This window comes from Helianthus annuus, chromosome 15 (assembly GCF_002127325.2).
Source record: "Helianthus annuus cultivar XRQ/B chromosome 15, HanXRQr2.0-SUNRISE, whole genome shotgun sequence".
In the NCBI taxonomy this organism is placed as follows: Eukaryota; Viridiplantae; Streptophyta; class Magnoliopsida; order Asterales; family Asteraceae; genus Helianthus; species Helianthus annuus.
In genome coordinates, this window is record NC_035447.2 from 140,935,460 (window position 1) to 140,945,028 (window position 9,569).

At 34.8% G+C, this 9,569-nt stretch overlaps 1 long non-coding RNA gene across 1 annotated transcript; it reads left to right on the forward strand.

The window, feature by feature from the left end:
- Positions 1–2,356: 2,356 nt before the first annotated feature.
- Positions 2,357–8,777, forward strand: LOC110910549. Its single transcript, XR_002576247.2, has 3 exons — positions 2,357–2,628; positions 3,628–3,681; positions 8,497–8,777. It is a non-coding gene; the product is annotated as an uncharacterized LOC110910549 (long non-coding RNA).
- Positions 8,778–9,569: the final 792 nt, after the last annotated feature.

Here is a 9,569-nt window from a genome sequence, read left to right on the forward strand (position 1 = left end):
GAATCAATTTTTTTTTATTCTTTGTATATAGCAACCAATAGAAATATATTTAAAAGTTTTATTAGCTAATAGTATTTTATTACTCAAATTTAAAGCATGTAATAAGTTGATTAAACCTACAGGTTCCTAAAATAAATAAATAAAAAAAATAAGAAATTGTGCTAGCTCTCAATCTCCATCTCTGTTCTCTCTCTCTCTCTCTCTCTATATATATATATATATATATATATATATATATAGGGGAGGGTTTAAATAAGAACGCTAAATATTGTGAGAACCGTGAGAACAAATGAAAAAACCATGAGAACTTGGTCAAAAACAATTCAAATTCAAAATTTTTTTTTACACTTATCATTATTATTCAAATACAATGTTAAAAATTCAATTTACACGTTTAAATTTACGTGAATTCATAAATAAAGAAAATTTACACATGTGTAAGTTTGCCATTTACACATGTGTAAATCTGCTATATTTACACATGTGTAAAAAATCTAAAAAGAATGATTTTGAAATGAGAAATGAATTATTTGATGTTATAAATTCTTGTTTTGATGTTGTATCTTAATTACAATGAGGTTTGTATAAAAAAAATTGGTTTTGATTGGTTTTTTCATTCGTTCTCACGGTTCTCGCAATATTTAGCGTTCTCAAGATAACCCTCCCCTATATATATATATATATATATATATATATATACTCGACAAAACTTAGTGTCAATGCTAAGAGATTTGTAACCGATAGTGAACACGATTTACTCCCACCTCACAACTGTGTTGTTCTTCTTATACCCGTTCGAGAGTCGCTACACATGATTATTCTACGTGTTAAAACGTTTGTGATTAAGCCTAGAAATTTTGACGGTTATTGAAGTTCATGATTAAGATACAGATAGCGTATATGTTACATTTATTATAGGGGCCACCGATTATGTTATTTTTTTCGTACTACTGAATTTATTATTTCGCTATGAACCAATTTACCATAATGTTTATAAAGGTATAATATGAAATTAAGTTCTAAATGTTATTATGATTTGATACATTTTGTTTCATTTTTTTTATTTCGATTTTGTCATTGTTTTGAGGTGTATAGATCGTCACCCGTTTTATATGTATGTGAGTTGAGACGTGTGGATCAATCCTAGAGAAAGAAATATTGTCTTGATCTTACTTTTATATATTTGTATTTTCTTTCAATTTCCAATCAATCTTCATACTCATCGATTTGTGATCTTTGGACCTACCGTTAAAGGCGTTTTTGTCTTTGATTGCTTCAAGCCGAGTTTGCATGTCGGCCGAGTCGAATAATTATTTTTTCATCATTACGGTTTTATTATTGAATTCATGAGATAACCCGGAACATGGTGTATGACATGACAGAAGTGAGTGTGGCATCGAACGAAGTCGACTATTCGCCGCTGGGACCTTGCTACCATAAGTGATTTAGGAGGTGTTTCACATCAGTTTTATAACCTAGCAGAATTGACCCATCTACCTTAGTTAGCACCTCGTGATTTCTTAGAATTATAAAATTTCGTCATGATTCGCTTGTTATTACTTTCCTTCCTTACAATTTGGATATGTCAATGATATGCATAATGGGTGTACCGTTAGCGCACTTTTGTAAGGTAACTGACAATTATGGTCATGAACGTAATCGTGAATTACCGGTACATATGTGCGCTTTCAGATTCCTGTTATACAGATTAATGCCTATTTGAATCTATTTATGTCTTAGAACTTTGAAGTTCGATAAGTTTGATCTTCTTGATCTCGTATGAATTTCTGATTTGTTTGAGTCCTAGTTTACCATTCATCTTAGTTTTTTTTTTCTTTAGTGTGTGACTTTTGTTTATGCAATTAGCATATCTGAATTTGGTTCGTATATGTTATGTCTGAATTTTGTCATTTATCGTATCTAGCAATTTCGAGGACGAAATATTTTTAGAGGGGTATAATTGTAATATCCGGATATTCACAAACCCTAAAATAATAAATGTCAATTTATTTCTGTCCGTTTTTAAATGAATTTAATACATCGTAAAATCACCGATTAAATGACTAGCGACATTTAACCAACCGTTCTATTAAGCAAATAAATCAGTAAATAATTATATAGGTAATAAAAAAATTGTAATTTGTTAAATTTATTAAATAGTTTTATTTATTTATTTTTAAACTTAAGGGGTTAATAAAAGTCTAAACAAACCACAAGGTGTAAATTATAACTTCCTTATACCTTGAGGGTTTATTTTGAATTTTAAATTTTAAAATGAAAGATTCTAGCTTGCTGTTCTTTAACCGACCCAATTGATTATTGCTTAAAATATTTAGCATCAAATCCTTATCTGTTTCAATCAAAATGGCCGGAGATCAAGGAGTACGATTCACCAATCGTCAATCTTTTCTTCTTAACCTCTAAACGTCACAATCCAAAATCGTTTCCGATCTGTTCCGTTGTGTTGCACCACCACAGTTACTCGCCATCGTGGAACTACCTAGACCGCACGTCGCCGTTTTCAACCGTCCCACACACACCAACGCCACCGCTTTGAACCCGCCGTACGGTCCGCTGTAACTACACACGCCTTCCAGCACCATGGCGCCCGTTGCTTCGATCTAAGAGGTAGACAAACAACCACCCTTGTTGTTAATATGTTTTTGCTACGGACTTTCGTTTTGGGTTGAGGGTGGGCTATTTCCGGCGATCGAGGGTTGGGGCTTGTTTGGATTGTTTGCCAGCGAGATACGATGAGAGTGAGAGGGTTCCGTAGGTTGGTTATTGTATGTGTGTTATTATAGATATGTAAGCGTGCGGTCCGTGTGTTTATATGAACAAGTCAGCAGATTTTCCCATTTAAGTAAAGACAAGTTGAAAAAAATCTTGAAGTTTTTACTATAAAAAAAACATAAACAACAAACAAAAGTCTGTGCAAAAATAACTCTTCTAGAAAGAGTCAAACATTAGATATTTAATTTCGCTACATCAATAAAAAAATCAAATAAACAGTTTATTAGTTTAGAAAAAAAATATATAAAACAAAGTCAAACAAAAGTTTGACCCTACGTTACTTTTCCTCAACTTGTGATGAATTAATGAATTAATTAATATATATAATGTATAGGGGTTATCTTGTGTAGGTGTGTGTGAATTAAATCAAGAGTTTGTAAGTTCATATATATATGCCACACGTCAATTTATAGAATTTCATATACATATGTATAACAATAAAATTTGATATATGATCCTTATAATAAGAAGCCGTATGAAGATAAAATTAAAGGGTTGGTTACTTTTTATGTAGGATGAAAAACTTCATGGTGTGGGTGATATGTTTGTTTTGTGCTATGAGTGTGCATGTGTGTGAGTCTGATGTGCATGGTGTGTGTTTAGTATGTCTTTGTGTCTACTTGAGTTTCACCTCTGGCTCGTAACCTGATTATATAATTGTCCAAATAGTTATTAAATTAAAATGAGTATAATGATTTTACGATTTTAATTATGTATTAATGAATTTTATTAATTATTACGGTTACATCAAATTTGCGATCGTCGGGAAAAGTTTCAGAGAACAAACTTTTAAATTAAATCATAATAAACTAATCCCGTAGATTTGGGATTTAGGTTTGCATACTTTTTGTGGATGACTTGATTTGTGGCTTTACTTGCTAAACTAAGGTACGGATTCCGTTTCTTTTAAATTATAGTATAATTTTATTTTTCGTTACTCGTTGGTACGGATTCTGTTTGTTTTCCTCGTAGTATAATTTCCAATTCCTTCTACGAGTACGAATTCTCAAGTCTTGATATCGTAACGTAATTTTATTTTCATTACTCTTAGTATGGATCTTTATCTTTGTTTTAGAGTCTGATTGTCATGGTTTGATACTTATATTCGTTTGATATGTAATACGTTATCTGAGTCAGTATTGTATATGTCTACCTTTTGCTAGTGTGTTGTAGCATGCCATACCTCAGACTTGTATCATGGTCGCATGTTCCTGTTAGTATTATTTTCAGTTGCCTGTAAATTATTTATAAGGCCTTAGTATCTGTACTCTGTCACCCAAGCATGTCTGGCTTGTCGTTTGGGCGTCATCGGCATGGCACTTATCGTGACAGTGCGTAATCAAAGTTCACGGCGTCTCTAGCTTGTGCTTGTGTAGCATCTTGGCCACTAGAGGCGTATAGATCGATCTTAGCTCTGAGTTTGAGTCTGTTTGTCTGGAGATGGAATAAGGGGTGAACGTCACACTCACCATCTCATAGGTGCATGGACTAGCTAGCTGTGTACCAGTCTGTTTATGTTTTTGGCTTTGGGTGCTTATGTGTTACACGATTTATTTTATTGATATATAGTTGTCGTGTAAGTTAGTATATGATTCTGTATGTGAATATGTTAAGTATCTATTTTGATATGTCTGATATGTTTGTACGCATCCAGCTTTGTTTCCGATCGCGTATTGGGTTAATTATGCTTCTGATTGTATTCAGTATCCGATTTTGTGATGTATTAGCTATGTTTGGTTTGACTCAGTATCTGTACCGGTTTGTATAAGATTTGTCTCGATCAGTATCAGTCTCAGTTTGGATTTTGGTTTCGTGTTATACGTTTAGTTTGTGTCCGACAATAACCGTATTTGGTATTTGATTCGGTGTCCGTCGATATTTGTCGTTGAATCTATCTTTGTTCCGTGTCCATTTTTCTTATCGGTTTAATAAATTTCGTAAGGATTAAATCTATCACACCCCAACCGATGGCGGAATCATCAGGGCATGGCACTGAGCGAAACAGATTGTCCAGAAGTTTCCACAACAACTATCGTTACTATTTAGTTTAAATAATACGTCCCATACCATATCCCAAATAATAAAACAAGTTATTACAGATAAGCATCTGGTCAAATATACTGTTCCGACAACTCAGATTTAAATCAAAATATAAATGTTGTTCAAATGCCTCTAGAGACTTGATCTGCAATATCTACAGATAACTATGCTCTAGACGCTTATTCCCAGCTCGCCTTCCTAGCAGATAAGCATCCTAATTGCCTGTCACATACGTTAAAATAAAGTCAATACATGAAATGTAAAGGTGAGCATACAAGTTTGATATAGCATATAGAGTTCGAAATAGTTTACGCATAACCAGCACGTACACAGAGGAAAACGAAGCATATTAATTATCGACATGGATCTATCGATACCAATGACTGCGTGTTGACTGTCCGAGACAGTTTGCAATACATGATTACCACCGTAATCCATGCAAGTAATTGTCCTTAACAACCCCCGTGTGAACGGGTGCTAAGTCCAAACTATATTACTACGTCGTTAAGGCAGGTAGACAGCATTCCACGTGTAAACATAACAACAAGCATTCATTTAGTCACGTAATACATGCAGAACGGTTAGCGTTTAAATAATTGAGTAGTGTGTTCGATTGTGATTTTTGATAAGTAACGTATGTAACACCCAAAAGTGCTAAAGCAAAAAGGGTTCGAGTATACTCACAGCGATTGATTGATGGATTGAAGGGAGCGCTTGCGAGTAGGGTTAGCCTGAATAGTTCGATAGCATAACGATGAGTAACGCGTAAAATGGAGACAAGTGATGATGGGTCGAACAGCCTGGTCGATCGAACGGTAGGTTCGATCGAACGGGTTGTTCGTTCGGTTAGGCAGTCCGTTCGGACAGCCTGTTCGATCGGCCGGTAGGCTCGATCGGTTGGACTGTTCGAGTGGATTGTTTCTTCCCTTGAGTAGGATGTGTTTGTGTATGATGGCTTGTCCTTTTGAAGTTTTCGTTGTAGTATTTGAGGACATTGAAGTGTTCTTACCTTTCAGGTCGATCGATCGAATGGGCCGTTCGATCGGCCGGCTTAACTGATCGGTTAGACACTTCGGTAGTAAGTCCTCAGCTGGATGTCACCTGATCGAACAGCATGTTCGATCGGGTAGCACTCCAATACATCGAACGAGTTGGAAATCGATTAAGTGTTGAAGCACAGTATCTCATGATCCGAAGAGTAATTCAACCCAAACCGTAGTTCGATCGAACATCACTTCGTTCAATACTAGACTTCATGAAATTGTTAAAGTGTGGAGCCATGTGCTAGCCGATCGGCTGGCCTGGTCGATCGGCTGACATCTCCGATCGGTTGGGCTGTTCGTTCGAACAGCCTGTTCGATCAGTCAGCATTCTGACCTGGTCGGCCTGTTCGTCTAACACTTGGCTGTTCTGGTTGGTTGACGTTATATCAAGGTATTTTGACAACGGGATGAACCATGGGACCTTCGTTCTTACTTGTTTCCCCTGCACAGACAGGAATCACCCAAGTCCGGCCGGTGAACGTTTCGGAACGGTAGTTTAACGTTTAACCCGAAGTCGGTGAACCTCGTAGATAGAATCCGAATCTTGAACCACACCATTGTTAGAATGATTAGTGAGTTGGCTCAAGCTCCGTTTCTACCGTTTTGAAGGCATTGAGTGTAAAAGAGTTGAAAGAAAGTCGGAAATCATTCTTTCAATCCTTCACACCATGTAAATGTTCAGATCTGTTATAGATCTTAGCTTGTTTATGTGGAAATCGGCTAGATCCAAGTGATTCTTGGTGGATTGAGGCCAAAACATGAAGTTCTTGAAGAACACCATGATGACATCATCCTAGAATGCTGAGATCTCGATGATTTCACGGTTGGAAATCAAGATTTGAAAGATAGAAAGGTGTAGGAGCATGTATTGATCAAGAAAGTACAAGATTTAGGATGAAAACTTACCGAAATCGGAAGAAATCTGAGAAAAGAAGGGGAGCACGAGCTGGTCGGTCAGAGGATTTCCAAAAGTGGAAAGAATGACAATGACAGGCCTATTTATAGGCTTCCAAAAGGGGAAAGGGCTGGCCGATCGGCCAGGCATCCCGATCGGACAGCCTGCTCGATCGGACAGTCTGTCCGATCGGCTGGGCTGTTCGATCGGCTAGGAGCCTGATCGATCCACAGCCTGTTTCGAGTGTTCGATGCGACGATTTCTGATATTTCGATTTTGATTGAAGACGATACGAGTACGATAGAGTTTCCTATTCAAATTACTTTAAATCCCAATCACTATATCTACATACAAGCATCTACATTCCATATTCGATTTCGATTGAGTTCGATTGAGTTTCGAGTTTCGATTCGATTGATCACCACACATAACATAAAGTAAGCACGCACAGGTAACACATAAGGCACACACCTACGTATAATAATCACCAAATTCGCATAAATCGAGTTTCGAGTTCGATTGATGATTCGATTAACTTGATGATTGATTAACTTTATCGCATTGTTACTTCCTACTATTCACAGTCGAAAAGCGTTTCGCGTCGATTAACATTCGATTACTTCGATTCCTTTGATAAACAACACTTACTCCACATAATACAAACAATAAAAACTAAAATAGACAGTTACAGTCAAAGAAGTCAAACTTGACTTGGACTTTGACTTTGACTTTGACTTTGACTTTGACTTTCGAAAACACGGGGTGTTACAAAATCATTCTACTTTTAAACTCAAGTTATCTAGATTATTTTGGTTATTAAATATAAATCTCCAAAGCTATACAAATAGTTATTTTAATTAAATAATAACTTATGAAACTTGATTAATTGATAAAGATGGATTTGAATCTAAACATTTATTTAAAGATAATAGTTCGACAATTCTTTTCTTTTAAAGATTATAAGATTTTTAGTGGTATTTAAAATGTTTAGGCTTACGTATTTGGTTTTGATTCTGTATAGTCTTTCCATGTCAGTTTACAAAACTTTTATAAGTATTTCATTTGAAATCCAGTTTATGACATTTATTATATTTCTAAATTATAATTTTTTTCAAAGTTAGAAAATTAGGTCTTTTTATCTAATGTTGATTTGCTTTGAAATGTGATAAACTATTTTATTTTGATAACATTCAAACGCCCAACATAAGAAAATACTTTTGCCAAGTATCTTGTTTTAAAAATAATAGCATTATTAAACGTTGTCTAAAATATTTGATAGTTATTATTTCTTGGATTTGTTTAAACGTTTCATTTACAAACTACGAACAATAGGTTAGAAACTTTTATGGTTATACAGATACTAGATTATTTAAACAATGTTTTCAATAAGTTCGTTTATACAAGATAAAATATTTTAGTCATCGTGGTCAGCTATGTATCAGTCTCTACAACGGTTTTGTGTTGGGTTCGATATCAGCCATGTGTATGGCTGACTTTTGTTTCCGTATCAGTTTTCATTGAAGTTTTAGATCGGTTAGTGTATCAGTCTTTCGGCTGCATCTGTTTTCTGTACTCGTGTCAGTAGTCGTTTCAGTTCAGACTTAGTTCTATTATGTTTTTCTTTCCGCTGATATGACTTTACTTGTACTGTTGATTTCCCCGTTACTGAGCAATTTTTGGCTCAGCCATATTTTTCTTTTTGTGTTTTTCCAATTTGTTTTACAGGTAATATGGGATGATCTGGGGTTTCAGTCAGGAGCGTTAGGAAGTTGCTGGCAACGACTATTTATTTCAGTAATGTAATAAATGTGATTAGGATCTTTTATTTAATGTTATGGATCGGTTTTTAGTTTTGATATCTGTAAGAGTGACACGTCAGCCCTAGCGGGGTTGGGGTGTTACAGAATATCACTCAATAACCATAATTCCCTTATCTCCGGTTACAATAGCAAACCACCAATGCTTGTCAGATCAGATTTTAATATCAGGCAACGTCAGATGGTGCATTATCTTGTTCAACAATCACATAGGATGTTAGAAGTCTGTAATGTTCGGATCTTATATTTCAATGACGCACCGTGTTGAAAAACCTAATGTGTGTGAGTCAAAGAAACCAGAAGATTACTCTATGCTAGATTTCAAAAAATTTGATATAGATGCCAAATCACTTAATTTGATTGCAAAGGCTCTACCAAATAAGATCTATGCAGAGCTATTACATTGTAATAGTGTAAAGATCAAAAGGGAGTTATCATAGCACGGATCAAGATGACGGGAACAAAATGTTTACTATTAATCTAGGTCGTGACATAACACTTGCATTGAATATGTCTACTATAGACGACTCCAATTTATGGCATAAGCGTTATGGTCAGGTAATGTAACACCCGATTTTTTATATTACTAAATACTACTTATCTTAAACAATATGTTAATAGTTAGAAAAAACTAAGCTTCGTTATAAGTATTTAACATATCTAAAACCATACTAATGTATACTTTAGATAAAAACATAAACAAAATGAAACATAATAAATTTTTTCTAACAAACGTAAAAGGATTTAACCAAAATATTGATAAGGAGAAAAAAAATAATAAGTAAATATATAGTCAACAATCCATATCCTTAAAGCTATATGGCATCAAACTATATGTTTAGTTTGTCATTCTTGTTTAAACTTGCCACGTAAAGAATTTAGTTACCTCATCAATTCTTTTTCTTTCTTGACAAGGCAAACTTGTCTATAAAATCATGATTTTTACCTCCATATTTCAGATACCCTCAAAACCATTCTTAA